Genomic DNA, 19964 nt, shown 5'->3' on the forward strand with positions numbered 1-19964 from the left:
CACGTTAGCGTAACCACTCTGATCTGAAGTAAAGCTCGCTTTCCCAGTTTAATGCAAGGAAATCCCCAATCTGGAAGGCTAACAGACGTAGACACCTGACGCCTCTTGAAAGAGCAGGTTGTCCCCAAAAAGGAAACCAAAATCCAGGGATTTTTTCCACTTGAAGCGTAAGCTTCTCATTCGATAACAGGAACAAACTGTCAAGTAGAGAGCGATGCAGATAGTTAGAGGGAGACGTAAAGTAGTTGTGACAGAGGGTACTGATATTAGGGAGGAAAGCAAATTTTAGAACGTGAACCTCTGCATGGGAACAGGGCAGTGGGAGTCTAGAGGACATTAGCTCTCCCCCCCCCCCCCCCCCCCCACAAGAACTAGTGGTTAACCACAATGAACTAAAATAGAGGATAGAGGAAGGAGAAGTTTATAAAGATAACAACAATTCGGATTCGCTTATGTCCACCCTACCTGGAAGGCAGCTTGTCCGCAATGTTCAATCTCATAACTTCAGAAATAACTCTTGTCGCTGCCAGCGAGTAAGACTGTTGTTGCTGTCCTCGTCCGAGAAGCGCCGCTCCGCAACGTCTGCCCTAGTTGTATAACGCTGTGATCCAGTGCAGCCCTAGCGACATGTTTAGTTCACACCAGACAGTGCAATACTTCACAACCTGCAGCCATCTCGCGCTTCGGAAACTCAACAGGCAACATGGTGAGACCAAAACAGGGGCGTAGGGAATGTGCTGGACGAACAATGCTCAATAAGATTCACTTATTCTAGTTCAGAATCCAGTTTCAGACTTTCGATTGTTAATTACTTGATTTCAGCTGCAGTTTGTTCGATGCATTTTCAACAGATTCATCTCTGAGTTCCACATTAGATTTACTTAGTTGCTTCCCATTGTTTTCACTGTCAATCACAGATGTCCATTTGACTTTATAGGCAGGTACAGTTTTTCAATGTTTAATTTACTTTGAAGTCAGATTGCACTTCGAGAATGTTTAACCGTTCAACGCTAGGTAGCAAATCAGGTGCCATTAATTCAAATTTAAGGTTAGATTGCATATTAGCAGCCTTGCAGTTATGTTCTTGAAAGCAAATAATGAACTGTACTACAGATATCAATTTAAAACCGTTCTCCGCATTCATTTTCTTACAACACTCCTACAGCATCTTCAGGCAGTGTCATTAGGCTGCAGTATACCCGCAACGTTTCGACAGGTTTCTTATCCATTATCTGTCAGAAAAGAGACGCTGAGTCTGTATCCTGGAGGACAGTTGCTACGTTTAGACATTTTGCCTACTTGTTATCCTCAGTAAAGTATCGTACAAGATCCTTGCAACGTTTCGATGAGTTTCTTATTATCCATCACCATGCAGAATTTTAGTATCCTACATTATCCTTGCATCGTTTTAATATGTTTCCTATCCTGCATCACCTTAAGGAGCTCGTTCTTTCGAAAAAATGTTTTCCCCATGAGAACTAAATTACTATTGCATCCATTAGTTATTTACTTTCAATTATTCAGCTGATTAAATACCTGTCAGATCACTGTCAGAGGTAATTCTAACTTCCAAAATGTTAAATTTTACAAAGATATATTCAACATTATGAAGACTGTGTTTTTTTAATTAAAAAATTCATTGAAATGGTTAATTTTTTTACGCAAGTAAATTTAATTTACCTTAATATAAAAAGTTTCCCGTTTTGCAGTTCTGTGTATGGCAGTGATTTGCACGTAGGAGGATAGCAGGGTTTGAGCACAAGATAAAATTTGGTCGTGTTTAAACTCACAAGAATTGCCGTAAAGATAGCAGGTAGTTGACGGTGTGTGTGTGGGGGGGGGGGGGGGAGTAGAGAGGCGGTGCTTTCTGTCATCCCAATGCAAAAATCGGGCGCTGAGTCTAAGGAAAGGTTAAAAAACCATTGTCTTACAGGATACTTACAGCAATTCATCATGTTTGCTACTCCCGTCTTCATGCAACATATTAATATGCTACAGGATCCTTACAACATTTCAGCTACTTTCCTATTCTACAAAGTGTCAGTATTTTACAGAGTACCAGAATTACGCATGTGGATTACGATGACCGAACTGAACACGCCAGTGTTGCTCACAGTCACCCATTCTTTACGTATAGTTGGCAGCGCTTAACTTTGTAGGTCGATACTTTTTCACTACAAGGAACATATAAGACGGATTGGGCGAAACTATAAGCTGCTGGACGCCGTGTGCTTTTTCTTATATACAGATTTACAGTGAATGAGAGAAGACTTTCATTTAGACTGTATCAGAGAACTTGCGTAAAACCTATGCAGATACATTGACACTGATTTACATAAATATAAATGTGTTAGATACTGGATGCATTGCGTACGGGGGGTCATTGTTTAATTTTAAATCAATAAAAATACTTTTATAAAACACACTACATTACATTCAAGAACTCAGTTTACTCGAAGAAACACTATGCTACTTTTTTCAGAAAATTTGAAAACAGTTCCCGAAAAAGGATTAAATCAGTTCGGAAGGATCCCAAGACGGTTCCTACTATGTAAGCACGTCCTACTCCCTCTCATACAATTTTCTGATTGATTTAATCTTCCATAACTTATTGTAGGCCAGACGTTATAAGAATGCCATTCCAGTGCAAAGCTTGGAATTTTTAATCCTACACTGGAGTTGATTTTTAGAACAAAGTTTCTTACTTGACGTGCTGACAAGTAACTTGCTATCAGCTGTCAGCCAGAGAACGATCTGACACGTGTTTAGTGTTATTCCGCTGGACTAGTCCCAATGCAGACAGGAGTTCTTATACTGGTACATATCACCATGCTTCTTAGATAATAACTGAAGTGATCGCACATGCACATTCAGTTTTGTCCGTGACAGCTTAATGTCGACGCGAGAGGAGAAGCGAATTAGTGTGCGAGTGAAGCTCGGAAAGGTCGGCTTTTCAGTTAAAAACCCTGCGCTAATGTCGCCACTTAAAGGTCGCCCGGCACAGCCGTGGTTCCCACCAAATGAGTGAGCTTACGACAGCCTGCGGTGAGCCCTCGGCCGCGGACAGCGAATCGTATTCCTTGCGCAGCGTGGCCTCCTTGTTAGGATGGAGGCTTCCCTACGGCGATCTCGTATTTGGCTTGGTAATCGCCCGTCAGTCCTGAGGTTTTCTTGTTTGTTTCTCCACTACTCATGTAGTGAGAGATACGCATGTGGGTCGCTTCATTCTTTCCGGTTTCTGACCTCGCTCTGTTTCATAATGCGTCAAGCGTCAAGGCGTGTCATAAATATTTCTTTTTCGGTTACGCGTGAATCTAGAGCAGCGGTTAGGCAATTTGGTCTGAAGATTTAGTTGTGGCTGAGCTGTCGCACTGAAGACCCGTTCACGAACCCAAAATTAACTTCTGTGTGACCCAGGACAATAAAAGAGAACTTTTATAGTTCTTGTTACATACCACTTAGGCCTACCCGGTGGTTTAATATTTTTCATAACCTCTGACTTTTTTGCATCTGACTCAGTTATCTGATGTACCTGGTGATCAAAAAGTCAGTATAAATTTGAAAACTTAATAAACCACGGAATAATGTAGATAGAGAGGTAAAAATTGACACACATGCTTGGAATGACATGGGGTTTTATTAGAACAAAAAAAAAGCAAAGTTCACAAAATGACGCGTGAAAGATCTCGTGCGCGCGTCGTTTGGTGATGATCGTGTGCTCAACCGCCATATACGTCATTCTTGGCCTCCCAGGTCACCAGACCTCAGTCTGTGCGATTGTTGGTTTTTGTGTTACCTGAAGTCGCAAGTGTATCGTGATCGACCGACATCTCTAGAGATGCTGAAAGACAGCATCCGACGCCAATGCCTCCGCACATACTTTACAGTGCTGTTCACAACATTATTCCTCGACTACAGCTATTGTTGAGGAATGATGGTGGACATATTGAGCATTTCCTGTAAAGAACATCATCTTTACTTTGTCTTACTTTGCTATGCTAATTATTGCTATTCTGATCAGATGAAGCGCCATCTGTCGGACATTTTTTGAACGTTTGTATTTTTTTGGTTCTAATAAAACCCCATGTCATTCCAAGCATGTGAGTCAATTTGTACCTTTCTGTCTATATTATTCCGTCACTTATTCAGTTTTCAAATTTGTACTGGCTTTTTCATCACCCGGTATATCTATCGTGTAAAAAGGAAACTTTCTAATACCTAGCCTGATTCGAAATTTTTCAATATGTTTAACGATTGCCACCTCGCATATAGAAAAATGCAAGTTTGAGAGTTTTTAAAAATGCATAAATCTAGCAGCTCTTAACTACGCGTAGAAAGTTAACCTTGAGGGAGTTTGCCACATGCGGAGGAGCTTGTTACAATTTATGAGTCAGACATCCAGAATTACTTTTTCTGTGGTTTCCTTAATTGATTGGAGGCGAATGCACGTATTCACAATATCTTTATCCAACTGAGTTAGCAATTCACTGTCTTCAGTCACTGTATTTCATTTTGGTATTTCAGTCCAACGTGTTTTGGAGCTATAGCTCAATTTTTATGGACCACATTGATACACACACACACACACACACACACACACACACACACACACACACATCCATACATACATTATATGCTGGATGTCTGAGTGATATATATTAAATTGCTGCTACCTATGGGTTTTTTTTTTAACTAGCAACACCTTCAACAACCATACACGACATTTTCATATCCTCTTGCTGACTACGTGCAAACTATTAATCCTACATAAAAATTAACAAGGCCATTTTGTAGGAACTTTAATTTAGTTCAATTTTGTATTGGGATACTTTTTCGCTAGAGGCTGTTGTTTTCGAATTGTTCACGAAAAACGTAAACTCCAGAGGTATCTCAGTACAGTATTTAACTCCATTAAATTTTCTGCAGAAAGGTCTTATTCAGTTTTTGTGAAGGGTTAATAGTTTTCGTGTAGCGAACGAGAGAACATAAAAATTTAGCATGTGGTTTTTGAAGGCGTTGCAGGTTGCATAAACCCCTTAGGATCACCCAGTATATATACAGCGCCGTATATATACGGCTTCGCATCCCCATTTGCTTCAGTTTATCAACAAGAAATGTTCATTCTCAGCATTAGTGGTAAACTTCCTCAGTTGAGATGCAAGTGCAATTTTAGGAGTTTTCTACTAATGGAGTAGGTGGAAATTCCGCGACCAAATCAAGGTAATAATTTACAATTGTTTATTATTTATGTCGTCTTTCTCGCGTGAAACTAACAACTGTGCTGTTCATTTAGTGCTAAGTGATAAACAGAAGAAGATGTAAGGCCAAAAAACGTCATGTGGCGCAAGAGAGTACACATGTAGCTCCAAATCATGTTAGACTAAAACAGGGAATTACAATGTTGTTGTTGTGGTCTTCAGTCCAGAGACAGGTTTGATGCAGCTCTCCATGCTACTCTATCCTGTAGAAGCTTCTTCATCTCCCAGTACCTGCTGCAGCCTACATCCATCTGAATCTGTTTAGTTTATTCATCTCTTGGTCTCCCTCTACAATTTTTACCCTCCACGCTGCCCTCCAATACCAAATTGATGATCCCTTGATGCCTCAGGGTATGCCCTACCAACCGATCTCTTCTTCTAGTCAAGTCGTGCCACAAATTTCTCTTCTCTCCAATTCTATCCAATACCTCCTCATTAGTTATGTGATCTACCCATCTAATCTTCTGTAGCACCACATTTCGAAAGCTTCTATTCTCTTCTTGTCTAAACTATTTATCGTCCACGTTTCACTTCCACAATGTTATGACTTAATACGGCCAAAAATATTGCTGATGGCCGGCCGAAGTGGCCGTGCGGTTAAAGGCGCTGCAGTCTGGAACCGCAAGACCGCTACGGTCGCAGGTTCGAATCCTGCCTCGGGCATGGATGTTTGTGATGTCCTTAGGTTAGTTAGGTTTAACTAGTTCTAAGTTCTAGGGGACTAATGACCTCAGCAGTTGAGTCCCATAGTGCTCAGAGCCATATTGCTGATGAAACAGCCAGCTCTTGGCGAAATGTCTTTTAATTGCTCTCCTAAAACTATTTAGATTTTCAGGTTTACAACACGGACGGACTGGTGAGGGCAGATAGGTGCGGAAACGCATATGACTTATGACACGAAGAAGAAACAATTTTTGGAACAGAAGGTGGATCCCGTTCTTATCGCTACCTCCGGAAAGACTGTTCATGAATAGCACCACAAACCAAAATATGATCTTCTGTTACTTTGTCCATGACGCCTCTTGGTGGCCACGTCTGCGCGCAATTGTGTCCGAATGGACTGGCGTACCAGCTTGCTTCATAACGGTATGCTTTTGTTTTTTTGGGTCGTACAGTGCGCAAATACACAAAAAAGTGTGTGAAATCGTATGGGACTTAACTGCTAAGGTCATCAGTCCCTAAGCTTACACACTACTAAACCTAAATTATCCTAAGGACAAACACACACACCCATGCCCGAGGGAGGACTCGGACCTCCGCCGGGACCAGCCTTAGAGTCCTTGACTGCAGCGCCTAAGAGCGCTCGGCTAATCCCGCGCGGCGCAGATGCACAACTCAGCTAATGACAATTTGGAATTTTCTCGCTGTCGCCGTACGATATACGAGCACTTGAAAGTTGGATGAAATCCCGCAGCCATTTTTGGACTCAAATCCTCTCGCAAATGATGACTGTTATACGGGAATGTCAGAGCCAGTATCTGGGTCTGAAGTCATCATCACACTTGGAGATGACGTCGGAGACTGTGTACTAGAGCGCTGTGAGAGGGGCCGGCGCAGATTTGGGCAAAGTTTTTGAGGCGAGGCGAGGCTGTGGGCTCGTGGCAGGCGTCGGCGACGCCTAGGGCGTGGAAGTTGTCGCTGGCGGTGACGAGCGGCTGACGGCTGTGCCGGCGCGCCGCCGCATCGATCGCGCAGCCTCCTCCAGATGGACGCCGAGCCTCCAACCCCCTCCCGCCTCCGCCTCACGCCACTCACAAAACTGGACAGCACGTCACTCCTCGTGGCGTGTTTGCCTTGGGCTCCCAGCATAATCCGCTCCACAGCGATCTAGCCTATTACATTTTCCCAAAGGAGGGCTCCTTCTCCTCATTCTTACAGCTCGACCAAGCCAGGTTTTCACGCGGAAGAAGAGTGGTGCGGTGGGGAACTTCACGAGGTGCAGTGTGGCCAGGATACGTTTCTTCTTCAGTCTGTTACATGTCTTCTCTAAAGAAAGGTATTCTTCTGTTCTGCCGGCCGGAGTGGCCGAGCGACTCTAGGCGCTACAGTCTGGAACCGCGCGACCACTACGGTCGCAGTTTCGAATCCTGCCTCGGGCATGGATGTGTGTGATTCTTTAGGTTAGTTAGGTTTAAGTAGTTCTAAGTTCTAGGGGTCTGATGACCTCAGAAGTTAAGTCCCATAGTACTCAGAGGTATTTTTTTCTTCTGCTCTACGTACGGTTACACAAATCCATTTACCTGCTTCATTAGGAAGCACAACACTATTTAGTGCTACCCTGGATGGCAGTCGCACACGTCGCTGTGTATATAAAATCGCTAATACGTCCTCTACGGGACTGGGGGCATGATCGGAACGTAATGAAGGTCAAAATATCAGAGGAACACTTTTATTGACTCATAACATCAGAATACAATACAGCAAAACATTAATGTTCACCGTACTAAAGTTTCCACTGGCATGTAGTTGTATTTCACTGAGCATTAATTAATCGTTATACAATTTCAGTGCCCTTTGGTACTTGAAATACTGTCTGAAATGTTTTTCCGTGTTAAAAGAGTGACAAAATTGAAAGAAAACATTCACAAACTGAAACATCTTACACGAAAGTGTAGTATACAGCCGGCCGTAGTGGCCGTGTGGTTCTAGGCGCTGCAGTCTGGAACCGAGCGACCGCTACGGTCGCAGGTTCGAATCCTGCCTCGGGCATGGATGTGTCTGATGTCCTTAGGTTGGTTAGGTTTAATTAATTCTAAGTTCTAGGCGACTGACCCCTCAGAAGTTAAGTCGCATAGTGCTCAGAGCCATTTGAACCATTTTTTTGTAGTATACAGTGGCGCACGTGCTATAAAATACCTCTCTATCGTACGGTGATATGTTGTTACTCTGAATGAAAGTTTAACATCTGAACATAAGAAACTTCCTGGCAGATTAAAACTGTGTGCCGGACCGAGACTCGTACTCGGTCTCGAGTTCGAGTCTCGGTCCGGCACACAGTTTTAATGTGCCAGGAAGTTTCATATCACTCCGCTGTAGAGTGAAAATTTCATTCTAGATCTGAACATAACTTATTACAGTACTACATTGAGACGCAACTGATTTCAGTTAAATTTTTTAAGACATGAGAAATCACACGGTAAAAATGTCTGTATGTCCTTTTGCTAAGCAGGCGATAACTTCGACTTTGCCGCTAAGGCCCACGAGTTCCTTATCCAGAAAATGTCTGTTGGGTTAGACATAGAGCTTTGCCCAATGTATTGAAGGGCTATATCAAATGCATTTTGAGCACCTTTATTAAAAGGGTTGCCCAGAAAGTAAAGCATCTCATTTTTTTCTTCAACAGTTCTTTATTGATCGTAATGAGAACTACAGACACGAAAGAATGATGGCTTATCTACACACCCTATTTTTCCTCGTAATCTCCATCCCGTTCTATGACGTTCCTCCAGCGCGAAACAAGGGCGTGTATGCCCTGTCGCTACCAATCCTTGTACTGGTGGCGGAGTCAGTGCTTCACTGTGTGAACTTCCTTTGCTGACTGACAGATGCAGCGCCAACTGCCGCCGAGTCGTAATACGTCTGCCCTCGCGAATGACAACATCAGCTCGCTGCAACATGTCAGGTGTGATAGCCATGGATGGTCTCTCAGACCGCTGCAAACCGTGGAACTCCACCGAACCGCCTCCTGATGACCTCACCCTCCGTGCCGAGCGACTAACTACGCTTTTGTCGGCACCAGATGCCCCGTAGACTTTGCGCAAGCGTTTGTGAATATTCCCCGCAGCTTCTTTCTCTGCAGTGAGAAATCCAGCGACAGCATGTTGCTTGTAACGTTCATCACCTACAGACGCCATTTTGAAACTGTCTTGCAGCTCCGCTAATACGTCGGAAGTGACGGGAACTTGGCGTGCCCACTCAATAATACATACGCAACGTTTCGCATTCGTAGCGTTGTTTTCAGCTAACAAAAAAATGCAGTACATTACATTCAGGGCAACCCTCGTAGATATTCGAGCCGTAGGTTTATTGTCTTCGTTGTCATCATCATCTTTCACGTTCTCATCGGTTGTGCGAGTTCAGCGTCAATGAGATTGGTCCTCAGTTACTTTTGCTTCCGTTCTGCGAGCAACATCAGCTGTACTGATTCATTAAATTACGTCCGCTTGTAAATACAGCGTCACATGTTTACGTTTATTTGATGCCATAATTTAGTTTTATTGTCACTACTTTATAAAAAATGTATGCGTAGAGTAACACTTACTGATCGAGTTGGAAAGCTGGGAGGACGGGGCGTGAGTCGTGCTTGGGTGGCTTAGTTGGTAGAGCACTCGTCCGCGAAAGGCAAGGACCCCGATCTCGAGTCTCGGTCCGGCACACAGTGTTAATCTGCCAGGAAGTTTCATATCAGCGCACACTCCGCTGCAGAGTGAAAATCTCATTCTAGCCCAACAGCACGTATGTAAGTATCGCTACAGCTGGGTGTCCAGATTCCTTGATGATTTGTGGTAATTTAGCGAGACTGATGTGCGTCTTACAGACTAATTGTGGTGAACAGTTATTTTGCGTCCGAGAGGCGGTAGAGGCGATAGGGTATATGTCCCTTCGGACCAGGTAAATCTTTCCGTGAACCGGTTGGATCCGCAAGTCTACAGTGTCTGCAAATCGCTACGTCTGCATACCCACGGACACCAAAGACTTTGACTGTGCGGCTGATCCCGGCGGAGGTTCGAGTCCTCCCTCGGACATGGGTGTGTGTGTGTTTGTCTTTAGGTTAAGTAGTGTGTAAGCTTAGGGACTGATGACCTTAGCAGTTAAGTCCCATAAGATTTCACACACACAAACCATCCGTTTCGTATGTGACGCCGGAGTACGTCAGTTACACGCTGTCATTCCATTATGTTCACTACGTTATCATAGACACCTGTGTAAAAGGGAACACCAAAAGTCGTATGTGGTTAAAAAGAGAAGTCGTATTTCTGTGCCAATCACGCTGGTAGAAGACGGCAAAGCCCCGCCACAACCTTGTGGCCAGCATGGGTACGCGTTGCAGAGCAATCCGTCTGTACTGATCGTATATCCTATTAAGAACCACGCCTCGCCTTTTGTAATGTCCAGGGGACGGCCATAAATGGCGGTGACTCCAGTGTCGTTATTGTCTTTCAATAAAAGTGTCATTTCTGTTCGCCTCATCGCATACTCGTATTTCTCTTAGTTACCTTTTGTAATCTATTGTAGCAGTTATTCCTACGTATGGCCGAAGATTTATTGAGTTGTGTTACTTGCCAGTGTCATACCGTGCGAAAGTTTATTTCGTTTTTACGCCTAGCAGATCAGTGTGTATTACTTTTTCGAGAGTAAGATGGAACAGAAATAGACAGGGGGTAACCATAAGTACAGTTGGATCTCGCTGATTTGGCTTCGGGTGGTCCGCAATATCCTTTCTTTCAGGAGTGCTAGTTCTGCAAGGGTCGCAGGAGAGCTTCTGTAAAGTTTGGAAGGTGTCGGGCTGTGGCGGAGTGTGTGTGTGTGTGTGTGTGTGTGTGTGTGTGTGTGTGTGTGAGCGGATGTCTTCAGATGCCCGTCTGACGGTCTGGAGTTAGTTGAGATCTCAACAACCGAAGAGAGTAATACTTGTTTACTAATATAGTGTCAATTTTTGGAACTGTGTATTCCGAATACTTTGTCAACAGGTATAACTGCCCACGTCGTGTTGTGCCGACTCCACTGTAGCTTGAATGGACTTTTAAGTTTGTTTTATAGGCCCGACTTCTAATTTCACCACACAAGTCTCCAGGGTTGAGCAGTTATTGCCCGATTACGACACGCAATACAGTTTGTTAAAGCGGAGTTCGCCGTTATTAATTATGTTTTTAGATTTAATTTTATTACTCGTACAGAGACTCAACGTTCCTTTGTTTAACAGCGCGTCGTCAAAATAAGTATGAAATGCTAATGACTTTGCAATACATAATGTCGACTATTGAGTTAAAGTTCGTACCTATTTTGACATTTTAGAGAAGAGAAACCTTAAGCGCTTCTGCTTCTATAGTCTCAGAATCAAATGTTCACTAATTTCAATTTACTTCCTGTCTCAGTTCAGTATTTAACACAAATTATATATCAATGTCGTTTCAGAGATATTACGTCGGTTCCACACTAACGGAATAACACGTAATTGTCATTCAACATCACTTTTATTAATAATCCTTTTTCTTATGACGTAAATGTTAATCGATAATCACTATCTAGGAGGAAAGAAGGATTGATCTTAATCGTGAGATAATAGCTTTTAATGAGCTCGCAATTGTTAATTAAATAAAAAGTCACGTTCAAGGATGATATGCGAACAGCTTTCGTTACGTCCGTTTTCACGTATCTGTCAAAACTAATCCTGTCGCCCACAATTCAAATTAACGCTGAAGTTAACCCCTTTTGTCGGAACATCGAATCGTAACTATTATGTGAAAGTTTATTATAGTCCCCGAATTAATTCCTTGCAGATACGCGCACGACCGATCAGCAGAACGGAACACAAACGACTTGTTTTAACAACCGAACAACGCAATGAAGTTACATTATGACAATGTCCGCCCAATGAACATCTCTTTGACTTTATCTTTTCTACTCTGCTTAATTAAATTATTCCTAATTACAATTTATTCAGCTATTTAACGAAAACATCTAACAAAAAATAAAATAAATTTATCCCAGCTTAAAAGATCCGTTGTACAGGGCAGGTGTAAGAAGCGACTGCAAGTGTGGTGAGGGCTGCGTGTGCGGCGGTTGAACAGCCGTGTGTCGCTCGGTGAAAGCGAGCCCTGGACGCGTGCGGCGCTGGAGCCGTGTTCTGCGCTCCCCCCACCCCCCACCTCCCCACCCCCTCCCCCCCGGCCCTGCTTGTTCCTTCCTTTGCTGCTGCTGGCAGGCGGCTGACAATCGATTGATGGCTGTCGTAGCAGCCGGCTGCCCTACTTACAACGGCGCGCTGGCCTTCAGGGGCCGCCCCCGAGACATCTGCCGGCGTCTCCAAGCGCTAATGCCGCGCGCTTCCAGCACTTCTCTGCAACCACGATGCGTAAAAAGAAAAACAGCTACACCAACATTTGTCTTACGTGTATAGTGAAGGGGGAAAAAAATGTCTTTCTTGTTATTGGTGTTAAAAGTGTAATCTGTTAATTTCCGTTACAGCTGGGGTATCAACTCGCGTAGGGTCTCTTCTGTAAAGTTCTGCACTGCGCGCGTTTCCTTGCCAGAATGGTGTATTGAAAGTAATCTTTTCGTAAGCAAGATTAGATTAGATTAGATTAATACTTGTTCCATAGATCATGAATACGACACTTCGTAATGGTGTGGAACGTGTCAGGTTAATAAAAGATGTCTGTACAAGATATTACATTACACAAAATATTGCTTGACACTAATGTTTAAATTGTTTTTTTTCCTCCCCCCTTAATTTATATCTAAAAATTCAGCCAATGAGTAGAAGGAGTTGTCATCTAGAAATTCTTTAATTTATTTTTAAATGTTAGTTGGCTATCTGTCAGGCTTTTGATGCTGTTTGGTAGGTGACCAAAGACTTTTGTGGCAGCATAATTTACCCCTTTCTGTGCCAAAGTCAGATTTAACCCTGCATAGTGAAGATCATCCTTTCTCCTGGTGTTATAGCTATGCACACTGCTGTTACTTTTGAACTGGGTTGGATTATTAACAACAAATTTCATAAGTGAATATATATACTGTGAGGTTACTGTGAGGATCACTAGATCCTTAAATAGATGTCTGCAGGATGACCGTGGGTGGGCTCCAGCAATTATTCTGATTACACGTTTTTGAGCAATGAATACTTTTCTACTCATCGATGAATTATTCCAGAATATGATGCCATACGGTAGCTGAACTCAGATGTTTCAACAGACCATCAATGTGTTGCTTCCAGTTTAACCTCTCATCAATGGACACACCTAAAATTTTTGAAAATTCTATCTTAGCTACAGACTTCTGTTCAAAGATAAACTTGTTCTTCTTTAGTGTACCTGTCTTATGACAGGTTTCAGCTTTAGGCACTCCATCGCGACCTGTTATGAACATTTTTCTTCCTTCGTATGTTCATCCATATCTAATGTCGTCCAGGATGTCATTCTCTTCCTACCTCTTCCTCTCATTCTTTCCACTTTTACCTCCATAATTCTTTTTTGCAGAAAAGTCCTATGCTGTGTATGTCACTGCCAAGATTTTTTCCTCTTTCTTATCAATTCTTTTCATCCCGCATTTTCTTCATTACATCTTTATCTTAGGTCCGTCAGTCCACTTCATCCGTAGCCATTTTTCTTCATAGTAACATCACAAAACTTTCTAAATATCTTTCTTCTTTCTTTTTAATTGTCCATGATTCACTGCTGTGTAGCACTACACTCCAAACATAACATCTCCGTTCGTAATATTTTATCTATTAGTAACTGCCTCAACATTTCAAGTTCTCTCTTTCCTATCGACATAAACCTCCCTATTTCTTTTGCACAGCTTCCGCTCAACACCATTAAATTTCCCAGGCATAGAAAAGATTTTACGTTCCTTGCCCTATTTTTTAAATCTAAGAACTGGTACTTCCTTCTCAGTTATTCACATCACTTTTATCTTTCTCATATTTATCTTTGTTTAATACTCCTTGTCCCCTTCTTGTAGTGCTAAATCATCTGCTGTTGCTCCTCTTCTGATTCAGCCAGCACTGCTAGAGCTGCCAGTATCATTAAATGGATAAGCTTACTTCTCAAAATAAACGGTCAGATAACCACCTCCGCTGTGAATCTTTAGTCTTATGGCCACTGCCTATGACGTTTCTATAACGTAGTCAGGTGGCATGTCTCCAACGTATCATTAAAGGGTGCTTTCAAACATTTCATTGCCAGACAAACTGTGCCTAGCTTTGCTATAGATAAGATATGCACCTTCATGATAGAGAAGCAGGAAGAGCTTTCTGTTGCTCTGGGCTGCTCGCCCAAATTTTAACAAATTATATTGCCTTTAATCCTTTATCCACGGGATTTTGTATGAGAGTGCTTGGCCCACAGTGAGTGCTTACTTAGCATCCGACAACCTATACATAGCTTTATAAAATATTCTGTTTGTTCAGTTGAGGAAATCAGTGCGAAGAGGAAGGAAGCACTTGCCACATCTTCCTTCATCAGCACATTTACTCCCTTTCAGATCAGAAGGACCTTTACGAGACTTCAGACGTTACAGTTCGTGCCACAGATTGCGGTGCTTTACTCGTTCACACAAAGGAAATGAATCGGTCTCCCGCCACGAAGCCGTAGAGAAAACAGTTCTGTGAGGGAAAGGAAAAAGTCGCATTCATTCCTCTGTAATTTAAAAAAAAGTTACGAAGAAAGAAAGAAACAGTGACAAATGTTGTCTGTGAAAGGTAGTAGATATTAATGGAGCAGAAAATTGAGATTTTGCTCGAAGGATGACTGGAGGCATAGCGGGCGTTTAGCTACCGTTAAGTGCATTGCTGTTTTCCTTCTACTCTCGCCCGGTGCAGAAAAACGGGAAAGTACGCGAAATGCTGGTATTTGGATCTCCTGAAGGAAAAAAAAGACGCTGTGACTTTTTCAAGTCGTATCTCGCTCACGAACTTCTTTCAAAAAAAGCTCTCCGCTACAAAAGGGTTCCTAATGGCGTAGTCAGGATACTGAGGAATAAACACCTGTAAGTGAAATTGTTTAATACAGTAAAATATGGTAGGGCCATGGAGAACTGGGGAAGGAGACGCAATAAGCATTAGAAGGACAGTGAAAAATAAGTACATAGACAAAGGGAAAAAAATTAAGCCTGTGGAAATTCCGCAGTAGAGTAAGGAACCAGTTGATGATACATACGATAAAGCATTCAGAAGGGACATCGGACAGCAAAAATGATGGGGGCAAATAAAAATTAGGTGATGTAAAACAGCTTACTGTAGTTGTTAAATGTAGGAACTACGTAGAAATGATAAAATTTGCATTAGAAGGAACTGGAGGGGGAAACCAAATCAGTAAAAAGACTATGGCTTAGAAACATTGAGTTGGTTTGTCCTGTTATGTTGTCTGTACAAGTGGTAAATGAATACCGGAAGCTTTGCCCTACACAAATGAAATTTGTTTGTCTCGTTCCGTTCTTATCTTTTAATCCAGAGAAGAACTTCCTTGGTTCATCTACGGTCCATGCACCTGGCTACATGTCTTGCCTACACTTCATTCTCATTATGGTCATAATTTTGTCTTCTTACTGTTACCTATATTTTGTTCTTCTATCTTTCCCAGTAATTTTTGACATGCACCTCGTCGTTGACCCTGAACAGTCCTCAGCCTTTGATGATATGTGAATGGAAAAAATTTCTCAGTTCAATATCAGCTGGTGCTACATGCTAATTGTAATTTTTCCGTGTGGTTTTGAAATTTCTATTTTGTTTACTATTAGTCACTGCAACCTCTGTTTTACTCTTCTGCTTCTTATTTTTCCTTTGCCTTCAGTCATTATCTTCAGCTGCCTTAAATACAAAAATCCCTTCTGTGACTTCATTCTCAATTTGTCTTAGTTTACTTTCGATGTATTGTAATGCATAACTTTATTCTTGATATAACTTATTTTCAGGCCTACTTTCAAAATCGTTCTATTAAGTTCTTCCTTGTGTTTCGGAAGGATATCTACACTACTGGCAAACAGTGTAGTAAAACGTAAGCCCATCATCACTATTTAGACTGTTTTGAGCACCACACTGTTTTACTAGGCACATTCGTGTTGAAGATAGTATGCCGTTGCCTTCCTCCGAGCTTTGAGCTGACTTTCCCAGCCATTTATAGGAGGACCTACAGTTTAATGTGGTTCCAAACCACGGTGCAACTCAGCATTTTTCTCATCAACAAATGTTGCCACAGGTGGAGAAAGCGATAAGTGACACATAAAATTCTTGGATTGTTAAAAGATCAAACCTGAAATCTTTGGTTTCACAGCCTGGCCTTTACCGCTGAGCCACCGAGCAACACTGCAACAGGGCAGTATCATCAGCAGAACAGAGGTGTCCCAGATATGTTCTCCTTGTACGACTTCCTACTTTATAAATTACTTCTTCGACTGCTGAGAATTATTTTTCTAACGTGGAATCTCTGCATCTATCTCCTCTTTGAAAGCGAAATATACGTATCCGGTTCCTTGTGTGTATTAGCAGCTCTACGTCACGCTTGCGCTGGTGTTACTTGTTTTGTTTGAGTGGCATGCTTATCTGGGGTCTTACAATAGTTTTGCACCGTGTCTTTCCACTCGACGGAGACAAATAGACGGGCGCTGACACCGGACAATCAAATTAAGAAGTGATATTCTAGGGAGCTAATACGAATTAGCTATAGCACAAGTGGTTGAAGTCGCTCTGGGGGATCAGTTTCAGTTCTCAAGAATCACTTGAAGCAGTACTGACCCTACAACTTACGGTGCGAGACGGGTTTAAGACAGGCAAACCCACGTTTATAACATTTGTATATTTAGAAAAGACTGACAATGTTGAGTGCACTACACTCATTCGAATTCTGAAGTCAGCAGGGTTAACATGCATGAAGCGAAAGACTATCTGCAACAACAGGAATCAGAGTGAACTTGTAATAGCTGATGGATATGGAAGTGAGACAATAACTGAAAAAGGCAGTGAGGTAAGGTTGCACCATATTCTCCATATTATTTCATCTGCACATAGAGCAAGCAGTAAAGGAAACCCAGAACTTTGGACAAGAATTAAAGTTCAGCGGGGAGAAATAAGGATTTTAAGATTTGCCGATGATGTTAGACTTCTGTCACAGGAATACAAAGGATCTATAAGAGTAGTTGACGACATGGATAGCGTCTTGAGAAGAGGTTATTAGATGAACATCAACAAGGTAATTGAAGGTAGCCGAATTATATCGGGCGATGCTGACCAAATTAGTTCACGAAATGAGATGCTAAAACTGCTAGAGGAGCTTTGCTACTTGAGCAGCGAAATACCTGACGAAGGCCGAATTAAAATGGATATAGAACGCCAGCTGGCTATGGCAAGAAATGCGTTTCTGAATCATATAAACGTAACACCTGTTTCCTATAAATCTCATGACGTACATACATATCGTATTAACCATAGTAGAAAAGAATACGCTAATTCAGATGAGATAGGCTCGAAGCTTTAACCGAAGCCCTCCGACATAAAATAGAGCCGGCCGCAGTGTTCGAGCGGTTCTAGGCGCTTCAGGCTGGAAACGCGCGACCGCTACGGACCTGCTGTCGTAATTAGTTAAACGGTTTACTGAATTTTTCCGGGGATCATTTCCACAGCGTTAGGAAGTTAAATGAAGCCATGTTACAAGTTGTCACATGGCGTGTAAAGTTAGTGATAAGGTTAATGTATTTTAAGTTACCATTATGTTAAACCGTATAACTGTCTACTGTTCTTAATGTAACAGGGCCGGTCCCTGTGATGAGAGGTTGTAGGCGCTTCAGTCCGGAACCGCGCTGCTGCTGCGGTCGCAGGTTCGAATCCTGCCTCGGGCATGGATGTGTGTGATGTCCTTAGGTTAGTTAGGTTTAAGTAGTTCTACGTTCTAGGGGACTGATGACCTCAGATGTCAAGTCCCATAGCGCTCAGAGCCATTTGAACTATTTGAACATAAAATAGCCTGATAAAGGGATCCCTTTTTCTATCGAAATCTCTCCTATCGTCTATTATTTTCTTCTTATTTACCTATTAAAATTTGTTTTGCTTTTTCGAAAGACTTCTTTCATGGATCATATGTTTTTTTATAATTTCAAAAATAGTTCAAATGGCTCTGAGCACTAAGGGACTTAACATCCGTGGTCATCAGTCCCCTAGAACTTAGAACTACTTAAACCTAACTAACCTAAGGACATCACACACATCCATGCCTGAGGCAGGATTCGAACCTGCGACCGTAGCAGTCGCGCGGTTCCGGACTGAGCGCCTGAACCGCTAGACCACCACGGCCGGCTTTTTTATAATTGATAAGAAACTATGCAAATAAACAGAGGGTGTGTAAGAACACTGACAGATAGGGAAAGATACGAAGAGACCATCTCTGTATATTTGTTACTAGTTTCAAGTAGCAAACGGACGACCATAATTACCAATGCTGTGGGTCACTCAGTGACGTTAAGGAATTAATAAAAGAAATTGTATAAATTTAAATCCTCTGCCGCGTTTTTTGTCCCTGTGTGAATGTTCATCTCGGAAAGTACGGTTTTCACTAGACTGGTGCCGGCCGGTTTGGCCGAGCGCTTCTAGGCGCTAAAGTCTGGAACCGCGCGACCACTACGGTCGCAGGTTCGAATCCTGCCTCGGGCATGGATGTGTGTGGTGTCCTTAGGTTACTTAGGTTTAAATAGTTCTAAGTTCTAGGGGTCTGATGACCTCAGCAGTTAAGTCCCATAGTGCTCAGAGCCATTTGAACCATTTTGAACTAGACTGGTTCACGAGGAAGATTTCCGTATATCGCTACGTATTATAAACAAGTCGCCTGACAATAGATACCTAGTGCTATAGGAGCGACGCTTTAGCGGGTCGCTGGTATAATATATGTAGTAACATAAATGTGTTACAAGATCTTTCCTTAGAGTATTTGTGTGAAGTGTAGCCTCATATGGAAACGGGCATAGACGATAATCAGTGGACAGTCAGGAGGAGAATAGAAGCTTTTGAATAGTCGTATTATGGAAGAATAAAGAAAATTTATATGTAACTTCCTGGCAGATTAAAACTGTGTGCCGGAGCGAGACTCAAACTCGGGCCCTTTGCCTTTCGCGGGCAAGTGCTCTACCACTTGAGCACTTCCCGTGAAAGGCAAAAGTCCCTAGTTCGAGTCTCGCTCCGGCACACAGTTTTAATCTGCCAGGAAGTTTCATACCAGCGCACACTCCGCTGCAGAGTGAAAATTTCATTCTGGAAGATTATATGTGTTGACTAATGAAAAGATACTGAAACGAATTAGAGAGTAAAGAAATTTATGGTACAACATGAGAGGGGCAGTTGGTAGATCACATTCTGAGGCTATGGAAAGGGGGGAGGGAAAAAAATGTAGAGGAGATGCGAGGGTCAAGTGGTTGTAGGTTGCAGTCGTCAAACAGGGATGAAGACATTTACGCAGAATAGACTGGCCTTGAGAACTGTGTGAAACAGGTCTTCGGACGGAAGACAATAGTGGCAATATTGAAAGATAAGATTAAAATGTTTCGCTCTGATATTGAAGTACGTTTCTGACTGCAAGCGACGGTACCGGCTACTCTTCGAGCAGCAGACTGTAGATGACGTTGCCTGTCGTTTTCCCATTCCCCGGCAGCGTCTTTCACGGGGAGAGGAAGTTGTGCGCGGAGGTGACGATTACCGCGCCGTCTGTCGGCGCGTGTGCGAGGAGCAGCCCTCGCTCGTGACTGGCCGCTGCTCTCACATTCCGACGCGTCTGTCGCCGACGGTATCCGGCACGGCCGCACCGGCGCCTGCTACTGCCGCCGCCGTGAGCTGTAGGCGTCCGCCCCGCGCCTACTTGCTCCGCGTAAAGACCCTGCGGCCAGTACTCCACAGCCACGTTACGGCGCCAGTTTTATTGACGGCGGCAAACAATTCATAAATCACCGGCCGCAGTCCGAGTCGATACTTAGGCCTCGCGCGCGCGCGCGCGCCTTACCCGGAGCGCG

This window comes from Schistocerca piceifrons, chromosome 1, assembly GCF_021461385.2.
Source record: "Schistocerca piceifrons isolate TAMUIC-IGC-003096 chromosome 1, iqSchPice1.1, whole genome shotgun sequence".
NCBI classification, from domain to species: domain Eukaryota; kingdom Metazoa; phylum Arthropoda; class Insecta; order Orthoptera; family Acrididae; genus Schistocerca; species Schistocerca piceifrons.